At 43.9% G+C, this 5,211-nt stretch overlaps 1 pseudogene; it reads left to right on the top strand.

The window, feature by feature from the left end:
- The first annotated feature begins 4,715 nt into the window (after positions 1–4,715).
- On the top strand, positions 4,716–4,969 carry LOC149852289 (U2 spliceosomal RNA; annotated as a pseudogene).
- Positions 4,970–5,211: the final 242 nt, after the last annotated feature.

Genomic DNA, 5,211 nt, shown 5'->3' with positions numbered 1-5,211 from the left:
GACAAGTCAGGGACAATGTGGCATTATCCTGTGGCTGGGGACCTCCCATGAGAGATTGGGGAAGCAAACCAACTTTCACCTAAACTGGGCAAAATAGGTTTCTAATAGTCCATCTAGCCAAGGGCTTCTGTCAGTGCATCCAGATGCATGTAAGGCCCAACTGCCTGCTACCTCACACTGCTTTTTCATTTAAATACCCTCCCTTCTTTGTTTAGACTGAGTGATGTGGGGCATGGATCTTGTCTTCAGAGCTGTCTTGAAAATACTTAACATATGCTTGGTGCTTTGCAAAATATTATTGCATTAGTCAATTTAGGGGCCCTAAATTGGAACACGATTGGAACAGGTTCATTCTTGTAATTTGTTTTATATTGTTCTGGCACTTAGGCTTTCCAGTCAAAACTGAGGCTCAGCTTATGCCAGGGAATCTGTCAACAAGGACAGAGACCAGGGCACTTGCAATCTATGTGTTGGAAAGGGCCCAATAGGTGGTCAAACAGACAAACAGAGTGGAGGCAGGTTGGGAGGAAAATAGAACATTAAGAGGGTCAGAGTTTAGCAGAAGATGCAGTTATTTTGGAGAGAAATCCCCATTTCCAGAAATGCAGGAGTCCCTTTTAGAATATGGGGGTTTGTCAATTTTGGTGCCGATTTCTGCAAAACTGGGAATGTGGTGTGCAAAGGCAAGTCACAGGTCATAATGAGCCTTTCGCCAGAAGGCTCGTACAGCCCATCAGCAAACAGTAAAGGCCCACATTTCATCCTGTCTGGTGAGCCAACAATGCTGATCTTTAGCACAGGTGGAGTGTTCATCCATGCAGGGGGAGTGTAACGCCTTCCCTTCCAGAAATCTTAAGTGACTCGCTGGTGAAGTGGCATCCAGTTCAGTAGCAGAGCCAAGTACAGCACCCAGGAGCTGTATTGGAGAGGGGTTCCCCACCCCCATTATACCATCTTATCCCATGCCCAAGAGCATTCTGATGCTATTGGAATGGCAATATGTGGAGCCAGGCAGCAGGTCCAGCTGAGGCTGGTTGGCAGAGATGGGGTGAGGTGGTGACATTGGTGACCTTGCTGATTTATTCATTAGACAGTGTTTAGAAGAGGGAGAGGATTGATTTGTCTGTCAAACACGGCACCAAACCAAGCAGCCTGCAAGGGGAGGACTAATTGTGCATCTGACACAGAGGCCAGAGTCTGACTCATCCCATCAAGTGCCTTTTTTTGTTTTATTTTCCTGCTATTCAACCCTTCCTCTCTTCATCCTTCCCATTGTCTCAGGCAGTTTATTGATGTGATCCTAAAATTAAAGGTTATTTTCCCTCCCAAAAAAATCAACATAAAGAGAATATAATACTATGCTGGATCAGTTTCTAAATTATTGTTGCTCTTATTCATAGCTAGTTTAAAGCCAGCTTGAGCATGTCTACATGAGCTGTAGTTGGTAATGGGATTTCAAAGCCGGCTGCATAAGTGGTTTTGGTAAATCCTGCTAGGTATCTTTCTACACCTTTTATATGCTTAAATACCTTTAAATATCAAGCCTTAATTGTTGGAGTTCCTTTTGAATGTGAACCTATGGCACATCTGTGCAATAGCTGCTGCTGTGACTGCAGCTTATGTTTGAGCTAGCCAGCTCTGGCGCCAATACCAGTCTACCTGCAAAAGATTGGCTGCCCAAGTACTTAGCTTCTAGGTTTGTGTTGCAACTAATTTAAAGCTACCTCAGGTAGATCTACAGGAGCAAAAATTGTACCTCTGGACTGAAGACCTATCCTGAATCATGTAGTGCTGTACACCATTTTTACCTCTTGTTCAGTGCCTTCCCCACATGAGAACCCTTTCATTTTGGCTTCTTAATCCAGCACAGAGTATTATACTGTGAAGTTTTGCCTCTGAAGTTCACATCCTTTGTGGGAGTGCTTAATGATCACCCCGAGTTTCATTTGCAAGAGTTTAGAGAGGATTATATTTTGGCACTCCTGACAATTCCTGTGGAGACTGAGAAAATAAATGCCTGATATGTTTATCCAATGGTTGGCTCTGGTGGTGGTGGTGGTAGTGTGTAACCTTCTTGCCTATAACAAAACATCACCGTCTCAGCCTTGTAACTGAAAGCTCTTTTTGCTGAAGTTTCTTCTCTTCTGCCTGCTTTCCCCCTCCAGGGGGCACATTGGCAGGCTACCTTTCCAAAAGAAAAGTGGAGATTGGCAAGATCAACCCTTTTTCCCCTTTTAAATGGCTTTTTTATACAGTGGTCACTCTTGCCGTCATCCTCTTGAGGCTTCTACATTTTTGCTCCAAAAATGAACTGCAGCCTGCAAGTCACTGAAGCATCTGAAGGGAGTTCCATTGTTGTTCAGCACTGGATGTTTTCACTGCCCAATGATTCCAGCACTAGTCTTGAATTCATTAAAGCCAGCTGAAAGGCTTCCATAGCCAGCACTGAGTGCTGAGCCAGGCCTTAACAAGGACATGAGAGAGAATCGTCTGCACTAATTTTGGTTTTTGGATTTCCCCCTTGCTGCTCTAGTAAATAGATCTCAGGTCTCATCTTCACGCACAAGAACTGAAAATTTTCACGTAATTACAGGAAGACCCTTGTTTGCTAGTAGTTGGAACTGGGTTCCTTGCCTACCCTTGCTACCTTGTCCCTCTGTTATTTTTGTTCTTCCTCCTCTAGTGAGGGATTCTTTATCTCTAGATACGTGATGTTTCCCCTCTCCTACTCCATTCTTTCATGCCATCAGGCCACTGAGAGTGGTTCCATCTTGTGCTGAAGATAATCAGCTGATTCATTTTGTAAATGAAGGGTTTTGTAAAAGCTTTTCGAAGCCTGGTGCCTTGTTAACTCCTACTGCAAAGCAGAGGCAACATGATTCTGCCAGTTTGTTCATGCACGCACAGCAAGCTGTTCCTTTAAGCCATGTATTACACCCTACACTGGCATGTAGTCATGAACGAAAATGCCAGTTGAGAGATTCCTGGGCCATTTTGAAAACAAAAAGATGATTTTTTGTGACAGCCAAAGTCCTCCCTTCCTACCTCTTTCATGGCTACACAGATGAGTTTGGGATACCCTCAGCATGAAGGCAGTGCAGTTGGAAAACTTACCACTTTCTTGCTGTAGAGGATTATCTGAAAGTCTTGCAGAGACTTGAGTGAGGATGGCAATAAAGGCAATGAACAAGCTCCACAAAAGGCAAACCTCCAAGAATCTGGCTACTACTGTGCACTTTGGTGCCATCTGCCCAACAAAGGATCTCTAAGTACTTTGGAATGGAATTAAGAAACATGCTTTTTCCTTTAGGACCTCCATCTATTGTGCCATGATAATCAGTGACAAGGCATGTTAGGGCTTCATTAGTATCTCCTGTTTCCTTATTTTCAGTTTTAAAAAGCCCTGTGAATCTGTCAGGATGGATACTTGCTAGTTTTGGGTTCTGTATCTCCCATCCTAGTCTTTTCTCTCCCCAGCTATCTATGGCAACCTGTTGCCACTTGTTGTTACTTTGGGCTGTTACTTTGGAACAGAAACTATGTTATGCTAAGTCTGTACAACTCCTAGTATTGGAGAATCTGATCACAAGTGGGGCTTCTGCTAGTTGCTGAAATACCATATTTACTCAGATATATAATATAAGGCAACCCTGAATAAAAAAGATAATTAGGTTCTATATATGGAAATGTGTATATTTTGTTATAATTTTCTGGGTATAGAACCAATTCTTGGAGGTTTGCCTTAATGTTGTCCCCCCCCTCCTATGGTTACAGCAGGGAAAATACATTGGGGGAGAGGGGGTGGAGAGTTAGAAAGCGCCCCTTACCCCCACCCCCCATTACCATCAGACCCCACTCTCCCTTAGCAAATGGAAGTAAAGGGCAGACTTGAAAACACTGCCCTTGAAATAAACATATTGACATATACCTGTAGTAATTTGCATGTAGGCAAATTTAGTACAGGTAGTCATAGACTTAGTTTATCCAAAATTGATATATTTTTACCTTTTTTGAAACGGCTGCAAGTTTTAGCACCGGTATTCCATAAACACACTTTTAAGCATCACTTTTGCACCTATGCATGATGTTTAGTTCCAAAGCCAAAAGGCTCATGATTTACAAAGCTCACTGGATTGGACCCCAGCAGCATCAACAGTGCTACAAGCCATGGCAACCCCACTGCTCAGTATTTTTGTGTACTCCAGATTGCAATCCCCCTCCCCCCCCGAGGATCCTTATGCTAATTAACCCTCCACTAATGACTGGAACTGAATGGTCTTGGCATGAGTCTTGGGCTCCTCCAAAATCTTATATGCAGATGAGGCACAGAGTAACATGTTCCAGCTCCACCTCATGGGTGCCAGGGCCACACTTATCCTATGCAACAGGCTGAGAGACGGGGCAACAGAAAGATGCTGAGTGAACTGTTTGGGGCCCCGTTTGATGATGTTTGCTAGACATTTAAGGCTGGTGAAGAAACAGGAATAATTAGAAATGGGAAAGGAAGTTGCAGCTCAGCTGTGGGAGTGAAGAAGAAGCCAGTTGTATTCCATGTAGTGGCTCATGGTGACTTGAAAAGGGGTCAGTGCTGAGGGGGACTGAGTACAATAGGCACTGCCATATATCTTAATTTAGGTCAGCTGTACTAATCTATCCTTGTGGCATTTTATATATAAAAATAAATATTTTTGGAAAAAAAAAAGAGTAATTTTCCTTCACCTTCTCAGCCTTTTGGCTAAGATCAAGCATTTTAAGCACCAAGGGGAAGGTTTCAGGGCTGGGTCTAGTCTTCCTGGTATTGCAGTACCTTCAGGCCTGGTGACAGTTCCTTGTGGAGGGAATGCCAGCCTGTGTTTTTTAGGGCCAAAAAAAATAAGCATTGTTGTCACTAGGGAAGGCAGTTGGAGCTTGCTCTGGCCGGTCCGAGTGCTGGCCTGTATTCCAATACCTCCAGGCCTGGATACCAGGCTTGGTGCTTGTTCCCTCCTGTGGAAGCAACTGCCCTTTTTTTTTTTTTTTAAGAGCCACACATACTACAAAAAAAAAGGTATGGAGTTATTGCCAAACTGTGTGGGAGTGAATCTACAGATGGTACAGAAAGAGCACAGGGATTTGAATTGGCAGGTACCCCACCAGGCACTCCCCATGTGGGCATGGAAAAACAGAGAGGGGCAGAGAGGCCCATCAAACTGCCTCTTGGAAACCTGCTGG

The sequence above is a fragment of the Crocodylus siamensis genome, chromosome 15, assembly GCF_052110815.1.
Source record: "Crocodylus siamensis isolate JL-2025a chromosome 15, ASM5211081v1, whole genome shotgun sequence".
Taxonomy (NCBI): domain Eukaryota; kingdom Metazoa; phylum Chordata; order Crocodylia; family Crocodylidae; genus Crocodylus; species Crocodylus siamensis.
The sequence above is the reverse complement of the archived record's forward strand: the minus strand, read 5'-3'. Positions and strand labels throughout refer to the sequence as shown.